Here is a 24,033-nt window from a genome sequence, read left to right as displayed (position 1 = left end):
CACCGCTGGACACCCAGGTATCACCCGCACCATCCAATCCCTTTCTGATAAATACTGGTGGCCCACGTTGGTGCAGGACGTTGGTCCACTCCTTCACCGGGCTGTCTCCCTTCCAGTGCGTCATGGGGTACCAGCCGGCCCTGGCTCCATGGGCCCCGAACAAGACCAAAGCTCCTGTGGTGGACAAGTGGTTCTGGCTCTGTTCGCCGCCAGAAAGAACAAGCAGACCGTCACCACAGTGAAGCTCCTGTGTTCCATCTTGGTGATCGTGTGAACCTCCCGCTCCAACTGCCCTACTGGAAGCTGAGCCCCCAATTTGTGGATCCATTCAAAGTCCTCCGGAGGATCAATGAGGTAACATACCGATTCAAGCTCCGCACTAACTACCGGATCTCACCCTCTTTTCATGTTTCCATCCAAAGGTTCCTGGTCCCCTGGCTGATGCCCCCTTCTCCACCTCCCCTGGACATCGAGCGAGTCCCCGCCTATGCCATCATGGCATACTGGACTCCCGACATTGTGGGGGTCAGCTTGTGTGGGGGGGAACCCTCACCCCGGCGTTGTACTGTGGCTGGAGTTGCGCGTTGGGAGGGGGGTCACTATCACAACTACTCCCACTCCGGTGCTCGACGTCGACGATCTACTAACCACCAGACCCGACAACCCACCTTTATGCACACCTGGCAACCATTATTACTCCCCATCATCAGTCACACCTGGCAACCATTATTACTCCCCATCATCAGTCACACCTGGCAACCATTATTACTCCCCATCATCAGTCACACCTGGCAACCATTATTACTCCCCATCATCAGTCACACCTGGCAACCATTATTAGTCCCCATCATCAGTCACACCTGGCAACCATTATTAGTCCCCATCATCAGTCACACCTGGCAACCATTATTAGTCCCCATCATCAGTCACACCTGGCAACCATTATTAGTCCCCATCATCAGTCACACCTGGACTTCATTACTAACTTGGTTACTTAACATGTATCTATCACTCTGCTCTGTCAGTCATCAGGTTGTTTTGTTTCTGTTTTCCTTGTTAGACGTTTCATCTGTTTTGTATTCGTTCCATGTTCGTTATCATTTAAGTCACACTGCACTTGCTTCCAGACTCACTGTATCTATGTTACACATATGTGGCTGACAAAATGCCATGTACTCATGGAGGCCCAATGTTCTCTTGTGTGGTAAAATAACAAGGTGCCAAAATTCCCCAGAGCCAGACTTCCTATTCAGGTAAGCATGCACACACACACACACACACACACACACACACACACACACACACACACACACACACACACACACACACACACACACACACACACACACACACACACACACACACACACACACACACACACACACACACACACACACACACACACACACACACACACACACACACAGGTGAACACACACGCACGTACACAAAGGTAAACACACATGCACACACACACACAGGTGAACATACATGCATACACACACAGTTAAACACAAACACATTCAGGTATACACACACAAACACAAACTTATTTTTCTCCACAAAGAAGAGCAAAGGTCAAAATGTATAAAAATGTGTGTCGACATTTCAGGTATCAGGTAAAGATTGTTGGACTACTGTTATGCGTTTTTTATCAGAAGGAATACACAATTATAGGTAACAAACACGATACACATGGGATCAAGCCACTAAGGTGACTGAATAATTCAGTAAATAATACATATCCACCTTACATTATCAAACTGAGACCTAAAAACAACAGGTTTTCTTTCTGCAACATGGGACACACTTTAATGACTACAATCAAAAGTTTTCTCTTTGATTTTTTTTTGTCAGAGTGGAAGAGTTTCAGGAAAGTGAAACTTTTGTTTATCTTAATTAAGAGAAGAGTACAGGATGTAAGGATGAAGCGTTCTCGCCTCTAGCATCTTCCCCTTCTTCCTCTGGTGATTTAGCTTGGAGGAGACACCTTCGATGGAGAAAAATAACAGGATATGAATACTATACATGTAAATGATGTGTAGGAAAATGAGATAGAGGAGAGAGAGAAAGACAGAAAGAAAGATGGAGGGAGAGGTGGAGAGGAGGAAATGAGAGGGAGGCATAGATAGTGGAGAGATATATGGAGATACAAATAAATGGGGGAATTGTAATTATTTTATTGTAAACAAATGAATTCACCTGCCGAAGAAAATTAGTCTAAAGGATAAAATGACAGATGGAGAGATATAGTGAGACATAAATGTTCAGTGACTAGCTATTACAGACCTTGCTGTATAATGTTCAGTGACTAGGTGTTCCAGACCTTTCTATACTGACTAATGTGTACATTACCTTCTACTATGACTTTCAACAACCAAAATTGCTGTCTATAATCAACTGTGCTCTACATCAACCCGCCCAGTGGGTGTATTTCATCTTCAAGCCTCAGAAGCCATATGACGTTAGGATCATAAAGGAAAATCACAATAACAATACTGTAATCGTGTGCTGGGAAGTTCAGACACATTTTCATCCAATGTGTATGACTGAAGACAGAATGAGAGATTCACAGATACAGAGAGTGAGAGCAGGAGCGACAGATAAAGAGAGAGAGCAGGAGCGACAGAGAGAGAGAGAGCAGGAGCGACAGAGAGAGAGAGAGAGAGAGCAGGAGCGACAGAGAGAGAGAGAGAGCAGGAGCGACAGAGAGAGAGAGCAGGAGCGACAGATAAAGAGAGGGATAGAGAGGCAGCGACAAAGGCACTGGCAATCTGCTTTAGGGGAGGTGAAGCCTACACATCAGTGACAGCAGACAATAGCCTCCAGATGTTAATACTTCCTTTGTTAACTTTGATTGATATCTCCCAATCAGCTGTGATTCTGGGTCTGTTATTATATTACCTACTGGGGGTAACTTCCTTATTCTACAGTTCCAATGTCTACCAGAACTGGAGAGATGGAATGGAGGTACGAGGGCATTTTGTATTTAAGTACCACATTGCTCCACACCAATTATTGTGAAACATGTTTACTAAATTGGTTATCCAAGGGCCAAGGGAGTAGGATGCAGTTGCCCTCGGTAGCAGGAAGTTGTCCACCAACCCCTCAGTGGTTACGTTCAGATTAAAGGAAGGTAATCTGATCTGAGTTAAAGGCCAACCTCTACCTGAAGCTGGGTATCTAATAGAGTGAGTGTAGATGTCTGTGTCATGAACACACCGTAGACACAGCTTCATTCAATCGTGCTCTGCGTTTCCAGGGAATGATAACGATTTAATCAGGAGCCTGTCTCCCTGGGCCTCCTGTTTGGGAAGGTCACATGGAAATGGGCTCCGGTTGATCTCTTCGGTCCGAGGCAACGTTTTGAAATTAAAAACAAAGTCAGAATGTCCCCTGTGAAACGGTAGGAGAGAACCATGTAGAGAAGGGCCCTGAAGAGAAGGCTCTGTTAAAGGGTTGGGACAGAGAAGAGGTTCAGTTTAGCCAGAGGAGAGAAGGGAGGGAGAGAGGGAGGGAGGGAGGGAGGGTTCCATGTTCCATGAAGGGTTGGTCAAATGTATGAGCTGCTAATATCTAGTACTATATAATATTTCAAATGATTTAGAGGAAGAAAAATAGTTGAGTGGAAGATAAAATGTCAAACCAGAGAAGAGAATACATCAGAAAGCATTTTTTTTCCTGACCACTCAACTGGATAGCTAACACGCTAACACGCTAACACGCTAACATGCTAACAAGCTAACATGCTAACACGCTAACACGCTAACACGCTAACAAGCTAACACGCTAACAAGCTAACAGTTGTTTACACATTGCTTTTGAATTACTAAGAGAGTTTCTAGCTACTGGCTACCTGCTGTTAGCTAAAAAAACCTAGCTAACAAAAAAAGGACAATCATAAATGACAAAGGACAGACCAGCTCAGACTGGCGGTGCCAGAACCAACCAATCTCAGCCAACCCGGTACCAGGACCAACCCAACTCAGTCCAGTGGTGCCAGAACCAGCAAGCTCAGCCGAGAGGTGCCGGACACAGCTCAGCTCAGCTCCATACATCCCTTCACAGCCCTAGACAGTACTCTAAGGGCAGGACAAATAGAGTCCAACAGGAGGTTACCCCAGACCATACCTCAGCCTCACTGCCAGCTTACATATGCAGAGGCAGCCTCCGGTAAAAGATATGAAGACCCTTCATCCATCGGAGAGGTGCGTCAACTGCTGAAGATGATGTGCAAACTCATAGAATCATCTTAAGATATTGGATTGAACTTTATCAGAAAACATTAATTCTATAAGCTGAAAGAGAAATTAGTTTCACATTCTGAAATGACACACTGTATATAGATATAGTCAAGACTTGACACATATGTTATAATGTTTTGTCTGTTTACGTCATTTTTCTTTCCTGCTATTGAAGAATGCTGATAGTTTGAACACAGCGCAACATCTACTCTTGTGTTGGGTGTGGTTGTTTTGTGTTGGGCGTGGTTGTTTTGTGTTGTGCGTGGTTGGTTTGTGTTGGTTGTGGTTGGTTTGTGTTGGGCGAGGTTGGTTTGTGTTGGGTGTGGTTGGTTTGTGTTGGGCGAGGTTGTTTTGTGTTGTGCGTGGTTGGTTTGTGTTGGTCGTGGTTGGTTTGTGTTGGGCGAGGTTGGTTTGTGTTGGGTGTGGTTGGTTTGTGTTGGGCGAGGTAGGTTTGTGTTGGGCGAGGTTGGTTTGTGTTGTGCGTGGTTGGTTTGTGTTGGGTGTGGTTGGTTTGTGTTGGTCGTGGTTGGTTTGTGTTGTGCGTGGTTGGTTTGTGTTGGGTGTGGTTGGTTTGTGTTGGTCGTGGTTGGTTTGTGTTGGGCGAGGTTGGTTTGTGTTGGGTGTGGTTGGTTTGTGTTGGGCGAGATTGGTTTGTGTTGGGCGAGGTTGGTTTGTGTTGGGTGTGGTTGGTTTGTGTTGGGCGAGGTTGGTTTGTGTTGGGCGAGGTTGGTTTGTGTTGGGCGTGGTTGGTTTGTGTTGGGCGTGGTTGGTTTGTGTTGGGTGTGGCTGGTTTGTGTTGGGCGAGGTTGGTTTGTGTTGGGCGTAGTTGGTTTGTGTTGGGCGAGGTTGGTTTGTGGTGGGCGTGGTTGGTTTGTGTTGGGCGTGGTTGGTTTGTGTTGGGCGTGGTTGTTTTGTGTTGGGCGTGGTTGTTTTGTGTTGGGCGTGGTTGTTTTGTGTTGGGCGTGGTTGTTTTGTGTTGGGCGTGGTTGTTTTGTGTTGGGCGTGGTTGGCTTCTGTTGGCCGTGGTTATTTTGTGTTGGGCGTGGTTGTTTTGTGTTGGGCGTGGTTGTTTTGTGTTGGGCGTGGTTGTTTTGTGTTGGGCGTGGTTGTTTTGTGTTGGGCAAGGTTGTTTTGTGTTGGGCGTGGTTGTTCTGTGTTGGGCGTGGTTGTTTTGTGTTGGGCGTGGTTGTTTAGTGTTGGGCGTGGTTGTTTAGTGTTGGGCGTGGTTTGCTTCTGTTGGCCGTGGTTGGTGCACTAAGTCTACGTGTTGTGCGGCTGCATCAACCACACACATAATACAATCAATCAATCAAATGTATTTATAAAGCCCTTTTCACATCAGCTGATGTCACAAAGTGCTTATACAGAAACCCAGCCTAAAACCCCAAACAGCAAACAATGCAGATGTGTGTGTGTGTGTGTGTGTGTGTGTGTGTGTGTGTGTGTGTGTGTGTGTGTGTGAGTGAGTGAGTGTATGTCAGAGACTGGGGAGGTGTGAAAATGTCACATAAAGATTTGATGACAGGGACAGAGTGGAGGGAGGTGGGGATGTGGAACGGCAAATTAACGTGACGTTAGAGTGCTCTGCAATACCTGCACGCACGCATGCATGCATGCACACACACACACCACACACACGACACATAGTGTACACACACACACATACAGTACACACACACACACCACACACACACACACACGACACATAGTGTACACACACACACATACGGTACACACACACACACACACACACACACACACACACACACACACACACACACACACACACACACACACACACACACACACACACACACACACACACACACACACACACACACACATAATGTACACACACACATTCAGTACACACACACTCACACACGCACACACACGCACACACACAACACTTAGTGTACACACACACATACAGTACACACACACTCTCACACACACACACACACACACACACACACACACACACACACACACACACACACACACACACACACACACACACACACACACACACACACACACACACACACACACACACACACACACACATAATGTACACACACACATTCAGTACACACACACTCACACACGCACACACACGCACACACACAACACTTAGTGTACACACACACATACAGTACACACACACTCTCACACACACACACACACACACACACACACACACACACACACACACACACACACACACACACACACACACACACACACACACACACACACACACACACACACACACACACCATCCACATATTGTGTAATGTTACTGATGTGCTTTGTTAACATTTTTTAAATCTTGTTCTGGAAGCAGCTCTTAACCACACTGCTAACCCTAACCTTAACCACACTGCTAACCCTAACCTTAACCACACTGCTAACCCTAACCTTAACCACACTGCTAACCCTAACCTTAACCACACTGCTAACCCTAACCTTAACCACACTGCTAACCCTAACCTGCTAACCAACAACCACACTGCTAACCCTAACCTTAACCACACTGCTAACCCTAACCTTAACCACACTGCTAACCCTAACCTTAACCACACTGCTAACCCTAACCTTAACCACACTGCTAACCCTAACCTTAACCACACTGCTAACCCTAACCTTAACCACACTGCTAACCCTAACCTTAACCACACTGCTAACCCTAACCTTAACCACACTGCTAACCCTAACCTTAACCACACTGCTAACCCTAACCTTAACCACACTGCTAACCCTAACCTTAACCACACTGCTAACCCTAACCTTAACCACACTGCTAACCCTAACCTTAACCACACTGCTAACCCTAACCTTAACCACACTGCTAACCCTAACCTTAACCACACTGCTAACCCTAACCTTAACCACACTGCTAACCCTAACCTTAACCACACTGCTAACCCTAACCTTAACCACACTGCTAACCCTAACCTAACCTTAACCCTAACCTTAACCACACTGCTAACCCTAACCTTAACCACACTGCTAACCCTAACCTTAACCACACTGCTAACCCTAACCTTAACCACACTGCTAACCCTAACCTAACCCTAACCAACACTGCTAACCCTAACCTTAACCACACTGCTAACCCTAACCTTAACCACACTGCTAACCCTAACCTTAACCACACTGCTAACCCTAACCTTAACCACACTGCTAACCCTAACCTTAACCACACTGCTAACCCTAACCTTAACCACACTGCTAACCCTAACCTTAACCACACTGCTAACCCTAACCCTAACCACACTGCTAACCCTAACCTTAACCACACTGCTAACCCTAACCACACTGCTAACCCTAACCTTAACCACACTGCTAACCCTAACCCTAACCACACTGCTAACCCTAAACTTAACCACACTGCTAACCCTAACCTTAACCACACTGCTAACCCTAACCTTAACCACACTGCTAACCCTAACCTTAACCACACTGCTAACCCTAACCTTAACCACACTGCTAACCCTAACCTTAACCACACTGCTAACCCTAACCTTAACCACACTGCTAACCCTAACCTTAACCACACTGCTAACCCTACTGATTTTCAACCCTAACCCTAACTTTAACCACACTGCTAACCCTACTGTTTTTCAACCCTAACCCTAACCTTAACCACACTGCTAACCCTACTGATTTTCAACCCTAACCTTAACCACACTGCTAACCCTACTGATTTTCAACCTAACCCTAACCTTAACCACACTGCTAACCCTAATGCACATGTATCATTCCACGTGTCTGCGGGTTTTTGTTCCTCCCTTCTACCTGATTGGTGAATTAAGGTAAAATGTAGCCAATTATGACTTTGCAGCTGGCCTATCTCAGGGGACATGGCTCAGTTTTGCCTCCAAAACAAGACTCATGACAATAGAATATGGTAGAAATGTGTGGTGCTACAGGCTGCCCAGGTCATAGAGTTTAATGTGTGAAGAACAGACGTCACAGATGACATGAACGTGACATTAGTGCTCAGGGGATGTGACCACAAAGTGGGTCATTTGGGAGGAGAGGCCGTAATCAGTATGTGACTGTCATGAAATATAGGACATGCCTTTCAGAGTGTACCACAGTCAGGCTGGAGAAAACCATTCAATGGAAACTCATTAACTTTTATCAGTACAGTAACATGACATTGGACATCTTGGGAATACGGCTATACATGGTGTGTTTTAGTGTGGCAGGGTGGATTATGAAAAGCACTGATCGTTAGTGGAATTCGACACAAGAGAACGTACAGTAGTGTGTGATTGCCATACTTATGAGAAGGCAATAGGAGTAGCATGCACATCAAATAAATGACTGTTGATAATATAGCGCCGATACAAATGCTCACCGATTCTATCAACTTATATCCCTTAGATACACTCGTAAAAGAGAAAGGAAAGGAATGATTTGTGTAGAAGAAGCAATATACAGACAAGTCAATGGAGTGGAATCAATTTACCATTGACTGAAACACAGAGAGATACTGTCTCCAGTTACAACCTGCTAGTGTACCGTTGTAGCGTGTGAATCCATGTATGATTTTGGCAAGTGTCCTCAGAACCTCAAAAAGGTTCTACAGCTCCATCGAGAGCTGGTTGCATCACTCCCTGGTACGGAAACTGCTCGGACTCCGACCGCAAGGCACTACAGAGTGTAGTGCGTACGGCTCAGTACATCACTGGGGCCAAGCTTCCGCCATCCAGGACCTCTATACCAGGCGGTGTCAGAGGAAGGCCGTAAAAATTGTCAAAGACTCCAGCCACCCTAGTCAACGGCTGTTCTCTCTGCTACCGCACGGCAAGCGGTACCGGAGTACCAAGTCTAGGTCCAAGAGGCTTATAAACAGCATCTACCCCCAAGCCACAAGACTTCTGAACAGCTAATCAAATGGCTCCCCAGACTATTTGCATTGACCCCCTCCCTCTCCCCCTCTTTACACTTCTGCTGCTGCTTATCTCTCTGTTTAATACCATCTATGCATAGTCACTTCAATAACTCTACCGACATGTACATACTACCTCAACTAATTAACTCTGTACCGGTTCCCCCCTGTATACAGTCTCGCTATTGTTGTTTTACTACTGCTCTTTAATTACTTGTTACTTTTATCTCTTATTCTTGTCTATATTTTTTGAAACTTCATTGGTGGTTGGGGGCTTGTAAGTAAGCATTTCACTGTAAGGTTGATTTGATGATGGAAGCTAATTGAGTGGAATCCTCAAGGAACAGTCAGGTAGGAAAAACAACGTGACAGACCTTATGCTAACATCTGACTCCAGAGTGATCTCTATTCTTGCAATTTGTAGTCCATGACCTTTCAGATTTAGATATGACACTTTTCACGAAGTAGTAGTTTGGATTTACACTCTTTCAAACAAGGGTTCCAAAAGGCTCCTTTGGCTGTCCCCATAGGAACATTCTTTAGGTAGAACCCTTTTGAGTTCCATGTAGAACCCTCGGTTGAGGGTTCTACACACACACACACACACACACACACACACACACACACACACACACACACACACACACACACACACACACACACACACACACACACACACACACACACACACACACACACACACACACACACACACACACACACACACACATGCAAAGCAAACAATTATTGTATGAGTGCTGCCAGGCAGGAGGCTTTGCAATCAATGCTTATAAAGCTAAAATCTTTAATTGAAACAACAATGAAGTGGACAGAGCTGTGGATGCAAGGACTGAACATCTAAAATGACATGTGATTGTTTATATATAGAAGTTAAAACTTCAGTCACCTCCCTCTGCCTCTGCCTCTGCCTCTCTCTCTCGCTCTCTCTCTCTCCCTCTCTCTCTCCCTCTCTCTCTCTGCTTCTCCACCTCTCTTTCTCTCTGCCTCTTCACCTCTCCCCTCTCTCTCTTTCTCTCTCTCTCTGCCTCTCCTCTTCTCTCTATCTCTCCTCTCCCTCTCTCTCTCTCCCTCTCTCTCTCTGTGCTTCTCCACCTCTCTCTTTCTCTCTGCCTCTTCACTTCTCTCCCTCTCTCTCTGCTTCTCCACCTCTCTCTTTCTCTCTGCCTCTTCACCTCTCCCCCTCTCTCTCTTTCTCTCTCTCTCTCTCTCTGCCTCTCCTCTTCTCTCTATCTCTCTGCTACATCTCTCTCTGCCTCTCCACCTCGCTCTCTCTCTGCTTCGCCACCCCTCTCTCTCTCTCTCTCTCTCTCTCTCTCTCTCTCTCTCTCTCTCTCTCTCTCTCTCTCTCTCTCTCTCTCTCTCGCTTTTGTCTCTCCACCTCTGTCTGTCTCTCTCTTTCACCCATTCACTCTCTTTTTCACAGCTTCATGCCAGAGGGAACATCTGCAATTATTCCAACACATTTACATTCACACACACAAAAAAACACTCATCACACACTCGCTTGTTGGAATGCAAAGCAGATATAATGCCAAGAGTTATTATTCTCTCATTACCAAGCATTGTCCTTGCCATAATAGCCCCGTTACACACACTCTATGGTCACGCTCACTCTCACATTCTCTACCAGCACTTAGAACACATTTGGCTGCCGTACTTGCTGAAACCAGTATGATTCCCTGAACGTCAACCAAACGAATGAGCTGATCGTGGACTTCAGGGGACAGTAGAGAGAGCATGCCCCCATCCACATCGACTGTATCGCAGTGGAGAAGGTGAAAAGCTTCAAGGTCCTCGGCATGCACACGACTGACAATCTGAAATGTTCCACCCAATCAGACAGTGTGGTGAAGAAGGCACAACAGCCCCTCTTCAACCTCGGGCTGTATCACAGGCTGCTACGGCAACTGCACCATCCGCAACCGTAGGGCTCTCCAGAGGGTGGTACGGCCTGCCCAACACATCCAGGACGTCTAAAACCCCAAATGTAGCATCCAATCATATATATGATATACATTTATACTTCAGACTCTGACATTGCTCATCCTAATGTTTCTATATTTCATAATTCCATTATTTAAATTTGAGATGTGTTTTTATCGTTGTGGAATGTTTGATATTTTTGCAGCAGTGTTGGAGCCAAGAACACAATAACACCTGCTAAATATCTGTATGTGATTTGATCACACAGATCAAACATGTGAAAGCCATGTGGAGATAATGAGGCATTCATCTTTTCTCTGGCTGTGACTTGGCTGTGCATAAGAGAAGGTTGGAGGTCTAAAGCTTGGTTACATTACATCATGATGAGAAAGTTATTAATGAGACATCTGGTTACACTACATCATGATGAGACAGTTATTAATGAGTCATCTGGTTACACTACATATTGATGAGACAGTTATTAATGAGTCATCTGGTTACACTACATATTGATGAGACAGTTATTAATGAGTCATCTGGTTACACAACATCTTGAGGAGACAGTTATTAATGAGTCATCTGGTTACACTACATATTGATGAGACAGTTATTAATGAGTCATCTGGTTACACTACATATTGATGAGACAGTTATTAATGAGTCATCTGGTTACACTACATCTTGAGGAGACAGTTATTAATGAGTCATCTGGTTACACTACATATTGATGAGACAGTTATTAGATATGCTGATTCCTATATATCTGGCGTGTGGCAATGCTGTTTTTTGCTTAATTCTTACCTGTGCCTGGATTTATATTTACTGTGTTGTCAGTAATCACATGTAAATTAGGTGATTACGGTTTTTACAGTCAAAGACATCATGTGATTGGTAGATTTGATAGATTGATTGTATTGGTTTACTGATTTATTGAAATGAGATGATCTATTTGTCAGCCCAGATGGGAAATGTTTTTACAATTGACACTTTTCCTAATTGACACTTTACTCATAGGTTCTAAATCATGTTTGGCTCCCCTATATTTGTGTGTGTATGTTTATGTTTATGTTGATGTGTGCTTGTGTTTGTGTCCCTCCAGGCTTCGCTATCTGCTACCCAGAGCCAAAACTCATCTGCTGAGCAGAGTCCTTAGATCAGCCACTGCTGTTGATCCCCCAATGGAAGCCCCCTCCTCCACTCCCTCACCAGTCACACACACACTCTGAACATCCAGGTCAGATAGGGGCGACAAACTGCCAACTCAGCCCATGAGTTCACAATCTGGGTCTTGTCATGGTCAGATGAGCTTTGGAAAACCACAGCCTTGGGCCCAACCTGGACAGAACATATCCACAGACTGGAGTCCAGAGGTCCAGGGTCTAGGACCCAGTACTTTGTATTCTGCCACGGAGATTCCCGATCAGGTCAGTGTAACGACGTCCGTCTGTTGTATGAATAGAGTCATACCGAAATGCAGCGTGTAGGTTACTCATGACTTTAATGAAAATAATCGCGGTACATGAAATAACTGTATATGAAAACAACAAACGAAACGTGAAACCTATTACAGCCTATCTGGTGACTACAACACTAAGACAGGAACAAACACCCACCAATTACAACGCGAAAGTCAGGCTGTCTAAATACGGTTCTCAATCAGAGACAACGACAAGCACCTGACTCTGATTGAGAATCGCCCCAGGCAACCAAGCCTAACTAGACACACCCCTAATCAGCCGCAATCCGAAATAATACAAACCCAATACGAAACACAACATATAAATCCATGTCACACCCTGGCCTACCCAAACATATAACAAAAACACAAAATACAATGACCAAGGCGTGACAGAACCCCCCCCCCCCCCCCCCTAAGGTGCGGACTCCGGGACGCACCTCAAGAGCATAGGGAGGGTCCGGGTGGGCGTCTGTCCATGGTGGCGGTTCTGGCTCGGGACGTGGACCCCACTCCATCTCAGGGGCATCTCAGGACAGAGGGGCAGCTAGGGACAGAGGGGCAGCCCGGGACAGAGGGGCATCTCAGGACAGAGGGGCAGCCCGGGACTGAGGGGCAGCCCGGGACTGAGGGGCAGCTCGGGACAAAGGGGCAGCCCGGGACCGAGGGGCAGCCCGGGACCGAAGCAGCCCGGTACTGAGGGGAAGCCCGGTACTGAGAGGCAGCCCAGTACTGAGAGGAAGCCCAGTACTGAGAGGAAGCTCAGGCAGGTAGTAGGCTCCGGTAAATCCTGGCTGGCTGGTGGAACTGGATGATTCAGGTTGTCTGGCCGATCTGGCGGATCTTGGCAGACTGGCACTTCTGGCGGATCCTGGCAGACTGGCACTTCTGGCGGATCCTGGCAGACTGGCGGCGCTGGGCAGACTGGCGGCGCTGGGCAGACTGGGAGCACTGGCGGCGCTGGGCAGACTGGGAGCACTGGCGGCGCTGTGCAGACTGGGAGCACTGGCGGAGCTGGGCAGACTGGGAGCACTGGCGGAGCTGGGCAGACTGGGAACACTGGCGGAGCTGGGCAGACTGGGAGCACTGGCCGCGCTGGGCAGACTGGGAGCACTGGCCGCGCTGGGCAGACTGGGAGCACTGGCGGAGCTGGGCAGACTGGGAGCACTGGCGGAGCTGGGCAGACTGGGAGCACTGGCGGAGCTGGGCAGACTGGGAGCACTGGCCGCTCTGGGCAGACTGGGAGCACTGGCCGCGTTGGGCCGACTGGGAGCAATGGCGGCGCTGGGCAGACTGGAGACTCCGGCAGCGCAGGAGAGGAGAAAGGCTCTAGCTGTGCTAAACTGGCGGGAGACTCCAACAGCGCAGGAGAGGAGAAAAGCGCTGGCTGCGCTGAACAGGCAAGGCGCACTGGAGCCTTGGTGCTGGGTGCTGGAACTGGTGGTACTGGATCGAGGACACGCACAGGAAGCCTGGTGCGGGGAGCTGCTACCGGAGGACTGGTGTGTGGAGGTGGCACAGGATGGGCTAGACCATGAAGGCGTACTGGAGATCTTGAGAGCAGTGTAGGCACAGGACGTGCAAGGCTAGGGATGTGCACAGGAGGCCTGGTGCGTGAGGCTGGCACCAACTTCACCAGCTGACTAACACGCATCTCAGGTTGAGTATAGAGCGCTAACTCAGGTGCTATCAAATCCCCGACACGATCCGTCGGACGAATATTATATCTATAGCACCAAGCTAGCAACTCCCTCATTACTCTCCACTCCACTTTCCCCATTAACTCCTTCACAGTCTCTGCTTCGCTCACCTCTAACACTGGCTCTGGTTCTGGTCTCCTCCTTGGCTCCTCACGATGAACAAGGAGAGTTGGCTCAGGTCTATCTCCTGACTCACCTGACTACTCTCCCTAAGCCCCCCCCCCAATAAATTTTTTGGGGTGACTTTCCGGTTTCCAACCGCGTCGCCGTGCTGCCTCCTCATACTTGCGCCTCTCCGCTTTAGCTGCTTCTATTTCCTCCTTGGGACGGCGATATTCTCCCGGCTGCGTCCAGGGTCCTTTTCCGTCTAATTCCTCCTCCCATGTCCAAATCTCCAAATGGTGCAGCCTCTCCCACTGCAACTGCTCTTCACGATTAACAGGGAGAGTAGGCTCAGGTCTGACTCCTGACTCAGCCACTCTCTCTCTGCGCTCTCCCCCGTTACTTTCGGTTTTCGCTCTGTATAGCTGTGCTTTCCTTTTCGACTCCATACGTCTATAGCCCTCTTCTCATTGCTGTAGGGAATCCCAGGCGGGCTCCTGCACTCGCTCTGGGTCGGCCGCCCACCTGTCGATTTCTTCCCACGTCGTATAATCCATGCTTCTGCCGTCCATAACGTCCTCCTTTAGATCCTGCCAGTTCACACGCTGCTCGGTCTGTGAGTGGTGGGTGTTTCTGTAACGATGTTCGTCTATTGTATGAAGAGAGTCAGACCGAAATGCAGCGTGTAGGTTACTCATGACTTTAATGAAAATAATCGCGGTACATGAAATAACTGTATATGAAAACAACAAACGAAACATGAAACCTATTACAGCCTATCTGGTGACTACAACACTAAGACAGGAACAAACACCCACCAATTACAACACGAAAGTCAGGCTGTCTAAATATGGTTCTCAATCAGAGACAACGACAAGCACCTGACTCTGATTGAGAATCGCCCCAGGCAACCAAGCCTAACTAGACACACCCCTAATCAGCCGCAATCCCAAATAATACAAACCCCAATACGAATACAACATATAAATCAATGTCACACCGTGGCCTGACCAAACATATAACAAAAACACAAAATACAATGACCAAGGCGTGACAGTCAGTTTAGTCACGCCATCCACTGGAGACTCCAGACCAGGTCAGTTTAGTCACGCCATCCACTGGAGACTCCAGACCAGGTCAGTTTAGTCACGCCATCCACTGGAGACTCCAGACCAGGTTAGCTTAGTCACGCCATCCACTGGAGACTCAAGACCAGGTTAGCTTAGTCACGCCATCCACTGGAGACTCCAGACCAGGTCAGTTTAGTCACACCATCCACTGGAGACTCCAGACCAGGTCAGTTTAGTCACACCATCCACTGGAGACTCCAGACCAGGTTAGCTTAGTCAATTCATTCCCTGAGATACGAGACCTGGATATTGTGGCACAGGAGGACACTCGAGCAGGGCATACATTCACACAAATTCAGACACACTCAAATGCCAGGCAGGGGGCAATTTCAAGCATATTTCCTTCTGTCAATGGACACTGAGCCTTCAGAATGGTTTAACATCATACACTACTTTACAGTCAGATAGTCGGAATGAGATGAAAATACTCAGTGTTCACTCAGTACCTATCATATCGACATTAAAGGAAATGTCAGCATTAACTCAGTATCTATCATATAGACATTAAAGGAAATGCCATCATTAACTCAGTATCTATCATATAGACATTAAAGGAAATGTCAGCATTAACTCAGTATCTATCATATAGACATTAAAGGAAATGTCAGCATTAACTCAGTATCTATCATATAGACATTAAAGGAAATGTCAGCATTAACTCAGTATCTATCATATAGACATTAAAGGAAATGTCAGCATTAACTCAGTATCTATCATATAGACATTAAAGGAAATGTCAGCATTAACTCAGTATCTATCATATAGACATTAAAGGAAATGTCAGCATTAACTCAGTATCTATCATATAGACATTAAAGGAAATGTCAGCATTAACTCAGTATCTATCATATAGACATTAAAGGAAATGTCAGCATTAACTCAGTATCTATCATATAGACATTAAAGGAAATGTCAGCATTAACTCAGTATCTATCATATAGACATTAAAGGAAATGTCAGCATTAACTCAGTATCTATCATATAGACATTAAAGGAAATGTCAGCATTAACTCAGTATCTATCATATAGACAGTTAAAGGAAATGTCAGCATTAACTCAGTATCTATCATATAGACATTAAAGGAAATGTCAGCATTAACTCAGTATCTATCATATAGACATTAAAGGAAATGTCAGCATTAACTCAGTATCTATCATATAGACATTAAAGGAAATGTCAGCATTAACTCAGTATCTATCATATAGACATTAAAGGAAATGTCAGCATTAACTCAGTATCTATCATATAGACATTAAAGGAAATGTCAGCATTAACTCAGTATCTATCATATAGACATTAAAGGAAATGTCAGCATTAACTCAGTATCTATCATATAGACATTAAAGGAAATGTCAGCATTAACTCAGTATCTATCATATAGACATTAAAGGAAATGTCAGCATTAACTCAGTATCTATCATATAGACATTAAAGGTCAAAACTGTATCATCATATAGACATTAACTTAACTCAGTATCTATCATATAGACATTAAAGGAAATGTCAGCATTAACTCAGTATCTATCATATAGACATTAAAGGAAATGTCAGCATTAACTCAGTATCTATCATATAGACATTAAAGGGAATGTCATCATTAACTCAGTATCTATCATATAGACATTAAAGGGAATGTCAGTGTTCACTCAGTATCTATAATAGAGACCAGCGGTAGTGTCACCTAACCAAAATAATAATGAAAACAAAGATAACCAAGGCCAGGGCGTGACAGGTAGGGCCAACCCTGGCCCTGGAGGACCGCATACTGTTTCTGATTTAACAGACCCGGGAAGACCAGGTGTGTTGAATTTAGACAATGTATGGACCGACCAATTAACTCAGTTGGTCAGGAGAGGTGCCTAGGTTTGAACAAAATACTACAGTACCTGCAGCATTCCAGAACCAGGGCTGCCTACCCCTGGCATAGAAACTAAAATATACGGCTAAGTCATAACATCCTGACTCATTCCCTCTTTCAATCAGACTATTTTCCCTGAGGAAGCTGCCAAAGCCATCCTTTAGTCCACAGAGCACACGTTTCCACACAGTACATTTTCCTTGACACCACACTCCAAAAAGCAAGTTCTGCAGGCTCTAGTTTAGTCTAAATCGAGAATATTGTCCAGTCGTGTGGTCCAGTGCTGCAAGGAAAGACCCAGTTAAGCTGCAGTTGGTCCAGAGAGGCACATCATGTTCTTCATTGTAATCAGAGGGCTGATGGAAATACTATTCATACCAGTCTCTCTTGGCTCAGAGTTGAGGAGAGACTGACTGCATCACTTCTTCTTTTGATAAGAAACATTAATGTGTTGAAAATCCCAATTTGTTTGCAAGGTCAACTTACACACAGCTCTGACACACACACTTATCCCACCAGATATGCCACCAGGGGTCTTTTCACAGTCCCAAAATCCAGAAAAAATTCAAGAAAGCATACAGTATTATATAGAGCCCTCATTGCATGGAACTTACTTCCATCTCATATTGCTCAAATAAACAGCAAACTCGCAGTTTAAAAAAAAGGTAAAGCAACACAACACCGCTCTCCTCTTTGACCTAGATAGCGTGTGTCTATGCGTTGATATCTAGGCTACGTGTACAGTAGTTGTAGTTCTGTCCTTGAGCTGTTCTTGTCTATCGAATGTTCTGTATAATGTCATTCTGTATTATGTTTCATGTTTTGTGTTGGACCCCAGGAAGAGTAGCTGCTGCTTCTGCAACAGCTAATGGGGATCCTGATAAAATACCAAAGGACCAAATATCAGTTATGTATAGAAGCATTCAGGAGACTGAAGAGAGAGAGAAACTGTCCAATCACATTGCACTGTAGTTTATGTGAACTAATCCTTATAGAGAATTATATTTGGAAGTATTGCAGGATCAAGAGTCGTCACAGCTCTCTACGACGCTGCCTTATGATATGATCTCTTTAGCCACACCATAGTGTGCCAACCGAAAGTCACTGGTTCAAGTCCCACTTCCCCTGTTCTCGCGACTTGTTTCATTTAAGACCAACTGATTACGTTATTCTGATTTCCCGTTAAAAAAAAATCCAGTTGCTTTACATTAAAGCATTTTTCTGTCTCACGAGAGGCAAAAACTCTACATGAAAAATATATTATTTAAATCAATAAAAATGTTTTCTTAGCTTAATCTAGTTGTTTTCTTCTTAGGTCCCTTTAGTTCTAGTCTAGTCAACCTCCATCCTCTTTCCCCTTTCTATGCATTCTCCATCCTCTCAACTATGTCATTCGGTTCATTGCAAAGCTTTACATAAAAACTGCAGACCACAAAGAGAGGTGAGGATGGCGTGAGGGATAGAAGTGGAGAGGTTAGAGGATAGGAAGATTGAATCCCTGATGGGACAGCTGTGGTCTTCCCCTCTGGCTCTTAACCCTGGCTGCTCCTGCAAACTGGAACGGTTGGGAATATTTCATGTGTAAAATATTAAATACAGAGCAGTAATGGTTGGCTTATATTAAATACAGAGCAGTAATGGTTGGCTTATATTAAATACAGAGCAGTAATGGTTGGCTTATATTAAATACAGAGCAGTAATGGTTGGCTTATATTAAATACAGACAGTAATGGTTGGCTTATATTAAATACAGAGCAGTTGTCCTTATATTAAATACAGAGCAGTAATGGTTGGCTTATATTAAATACAGAGCAGTAATGGTTGGCTTATATTAAATACAGAGCAGTAATGGTTGGTGGATGTCTATTACAGAGTAGTAATGGTTGGTGGTTGTCTATTACAGAGTAGTAATGGTTGTCTATTACAAAGTAGTAATGGTTGGTGGATGTCTATTACAGAGTAGTAATGGTTGGTGGATGTCTATTACAGAGTAGTAATGGTTGGTGGTTGTCTATTACAGAGTAGTAATGGTTGTCTATTACAGAGTAGTAATGGTTGGTGGATGTCTAAGGGTTGGTGTATGTCTAATACAGAGTAGTAATGATTGGTGGATGTCTATTACAGAGTAGTAATGGTTGTCTATTACAGAGTAGTAATGGTTGGTGTATGTCTAATACAGAGTAGTAATGATTGGTGGATGTCTATTACAGAGTAGTAATGGTTGTCTATTACAAAGTAGTAATGGTTGGTGGATGTCTATTACAGAGTAGTAATGGTTGGTCGATGTCTATTACAGAGTAGTAATGGTTGGTGGATGTCTATTACAGAGTAGTAATGGTTGGTGGATGTCTATTACAGAGTAGTAATGGTTGGTGGATGTCTATTACAAAGTAGTAATGGTTGGTGGATGTCTATTACAGAGTAGTAATGGCTGTCTATTACAGAGTAGTAATGGTTGGTGGATGTCTATTACAGAGTAGTAATGGTTGGTGGATGTCTATTACAAAGTGTAATGGTTGGTGGATGTCTATTACAGAGTAGTAATGGTTGTCTATTTAAATACAGAGTAGTAATGGTTGTCTATTACAGAGTAGTAATGGTTGGTATGTCTATTACAGAGTAGTAATGGTTGGTGGATGTCTATTACAGAGTAGTAATGGTTGGTGGATGTCTATTACAGAGTAGTAATGGTTGGTGGATGTCTATTACAGAGTAGTAATGGTTGTCTGTCTACAGAGTAGTAATGGTTGTCTATTACAGATTAGTAATGGTTGGTGGATGTCTATTACAGAGTAGTAATGGTTGGTCGATGTCTATTACAGAGTAGTAATGGTTGTCTATTACAGAGTAGTAATGGTTGGTGGATGTCTATTACAGAGTAGTAATGGTTGTCTATTACAGAGTAGTAATGGTTGGTGGATGTCTATTACATAGTAGTAATGGTTGTCTATTACAGAGTAGTAATGGTTGGTGGATGTCTATTACAGAGTAGTAATGGTTGTCTATTACAGAGTAGTAATGGTTGGTGGATGTCTATTACAGAGTAGTAATGGTTGTCTATTACAGAGTAGTAATGGTTGGTGGATGTCTATTACAGAGTAGTAATGGTTGGTGGATGTCTAATACAGAGTAGTAATGGTTGGTGGATGTCTATTACAGAGTAGTAATGGTTGGTGGATGTCTATTACAGAGTAGTAATGGTTGGTGGATGTCTAATACAGAGTAGTAATGGTTGGTGGATGTCTAATACAGAGTAATAATGGTTGTCTATTACAGAGTAGTAATGGTTGGTGGATGTCTATTACAGAGTAGTAATGGTTGGTGGATGTCTATTACAGAGTAGTAATGGTTGTCTATTACAGAGTAGTAATGGTTGGTGGTTGTCTATTACAGAGTAGTAATGGTTGTCTATTACAGAGTAGTAATGGTTGGTGGATGTCTATTACAGAGTAGTAATGGTTGGTGGATGTCTATTACAGAGTAGTAATGGTTGGTGGTTGTCTATTACAGAGTAGTAATGGTTGTCTATTACAGAGTAGTAATGGTTGGTGGATGTCTATTACAGAGTAGTAATGGTTGGTGGATGTCTATTACAGAGTAGTAATGGTTGGTGGTTGTCTATTACAGAGTAGTAATGGTTGTCTATTACAGAGTAGTAATGGTTGTCTATTACAGAGTAGTAATGGTTGTCTATTACAGAGTAGTAATGGTTGGTGGATGTCTATTACAGAGTAGTAATGGTTGGTGGATGTCTATTACAGAGTAGTAATGGTTGGTGGTCGTCTATTACAGAGTAGTAATGGTTGGTGGATGTCTATTACAAAGTAGTAATGGTTGGTGGATGTCTATTACAGAGTAGTAATGGTTGTCTATTACAGAGTAGTAATGGTTGGTGGATGTCTATTACAGAGTAGTAATGGTTGGTGGTTGTCTATTACAGAGTAGTAATGGTTGGTGGATGTCTATTACAGAGTAGTAATGGTTGGTGGATGTCTATTACAGAGTAGTAATGGTTGTCTATTACAGATTAGTAATGGTTGGTGGATGTCTATTACAGAGTAGTAATGGTTGGTGGATGTCTATTACAGAGTAGTAATGGTTGGTGGATGTCTATTACAGAGTAGTAATGGTTGTCTATTACAGAGTAGTAATGGTTGTCTATTACAGAGTAGTAATGGTTGGTGGATGTCTATTACAGAGTAGTAATGGTTGGTGGATGTCTATTACAGAGTAGTAATGGTTGGTGGATGTCTATTACAGAGTTGTAATGGTTGTCTATTACAGAGTAGTAATGGTTGTCTATTACAGAGTAGTAATGGTTGTCTATTACAGAGTAGTAATGGTTGTCTATTACAGAGTAGTAATGGTTGTCTATTACAGAGTAGTAATGGTTGGTGGATGTCTATTACAGAGTAGTAATGGTTGGTGGATGTCTATTACAGAGTAGTAATGGTTGTCTATTACAGAGTAGTAATGGTTGTCTATTACAGAGTAGTAATGGTTGTCTATTACAGAGTAGTAATGGTTGGTGGATGTCTATTACAGAGTAGTAATGGTTGGTGGATGTCTATTACAGAGTAGTAATGGTTGGTGGATGTCTATTACAGAGTAGTAATGGTTGGTGGATGTCTATTACAGAGTAGTAATGGTTGGTGGATGTCTATTACAGAGTAGTAATGGTTGGTGGATGTCTATTACAGAGTAGTAATGGTTGGTGGATGTCTAATACAGAGTAGTAATGGTTGGTTGATGTCTATTACAGAGTAGTAATGGTTGGTGGATGTCTATTACAGAGTAGTAATGGTTGTCTATTACAGAGTAGTAATGGTTGGTTGATGTCTATTACAGAGTAGTAATGGTTGGTGGATGTCTATTACAGAGTAGTAATGGTTGTCTATTACAGAGCAGTAATGGTTGGTGGATGTCTATTACATTTACATTACATTTAAGTCGTTTAGCAGACGCTCTTATCCAGAGCGACTTACAAATTAGTAATGGTTGGTGGATGTCTAATACAGAGTAGTAATGGTTGTCTATTACAGAGTAGTAATGGTTGGTGGATGTCTATTACAGAGTAGTAATGGTTGGTGAATGTCTATTACAGAGTAGTAATGGTTGGTGGTTGTCTATTACAGAGTAGTAATGGTTGGTGGATGTCTATTACAGAGTAGTAATGGTTGTCTATTACAGAGTAGTAATGGTTGTCTATTACAGAGTAGTAATGGTTGTCTATTACAGAGTAGTAATGGTTGGTGGATGTCTATTACAGAGTAGTAATGGTTGGTGGATGTCTATTACAGAGTAGTAATGGTTGGTGGATGTCTATTACAGAGTAGTAATGGTTGTCTATTACAGATTAGTAATGGTTGGTGGATGTCTATTACAGAGTAGTAATGGTTGGTGGATGTCTATTACAGAGTAGTAATGGTTGGTGGATGTCTATTACAGAGTAGTTATGGTTGTCTATTACAGAGTAGTTATGGTTGTCTATTACAGAGTAGTAATGGTTGTCTATTACAGAGTAGTAATGGTTGTCTATTACAGAGTAGTAATGGTTGTCTATTACAGAGTAGTAATGGTTGGTGGATGTCTATTACAGAGTAGTAATGGTTGGTGGATGTCTATTACAGAGTAGTAATGGTTGGTGGATGTCTATTACAGAGTAGTAATGGTTGGTGGTTGTCTATTACAGAGTAGTAATGGTTGTCTATTACAGAGCAGCAATGGTTGGTGGATGTCTATTACATTTACATTACATTTAAGTCGTTTAGCAGACGCTCTTATCCAGAGCGACTTACAAATTAGTAATGGTTGGTGGATGTCTAATACAGAGTAGTAATGGTTGTCTATTACAGAGTAGTAATGGTTGGTGGATGTCTATTACAGAGTAGTAATGGTTGGTGAATGTCTATTACAGAGTAGTAATGGTTGGTGGTTGTCTATTACAGAGTAGTAATGGTTGGTGGATGTCTATTACAGAGTAGTAATGGTTGTCTATTACAAAGTAGTAATGGTTGGTGGATGTCTATTACAGAGTAGTAATGGTTGTCTATTACAGAGTAGTAATGGTTGTCTATTACAGAGTAGTAATGGTTGTCTATTACAGAGTAGTAATGGTTGGTGGATGTCTATTACAGAGTAGTAATGGTTGGTGGATGTCTATTACAGAGTAGTAATGGTTGGTGGTTGTCTATTACAGAGTAGTAATGGTTGGTGGATGTCAGCATTAGGAACGAGGGCATGTGAAGGAAAGTCATTACTCACACACACATAGCACATATCCTCAGACACACATAGCACTTATCCTCACACACACATAGCACATACCCTCAGACACACATAGGCTATCCCACGTAAAAAAAATACTTTAGTATACCATGGTATGAATACTATAGTATTGGCTGTAGTATTTTCGCGGACTTGATTGTGGAAGTCACTGTACAAGTCTGTAAAAACACAACAGTTAATATTACAATATTTACTGTAGTATACTGTAGTATTTACACTTAACTATAGAATAAATACTGTATTGAAAGAAAACTGTCGTATGTATTACGTAAGTAATGTAGTGTTTTTGTGGAATGTAGTATATTGTTGTAACGATTCTCGTCCTTCTCTTCTGAGGAGGAGTAGTAAGAGGGATCGGAGGACCAATGCGCAGCGTGGTAAGTGTTCGTTATATTTATTTAGAACTC

This window comes from Oncorhynchus gorbuscha, linkage group LG19, assembly GCF_021184085.1.
Source record: "Oncorhynchus gorbuscha isolate QuinsamMale2020 ecotype Even-year linkage group LG19, OgorEven_v1.0, whole genome shotgun sequence".
In the NCBI taxonomy this organism is placed as follows: Eukaryota; Metazoa; Chordata; class Actinopteri; order Salmoniformes; family Salmonidae; genus Oncorhynchus; species Oncorhynchus gorbuscha.
This window is presented reverse-complemented; position numbering follows the sequence as displayed.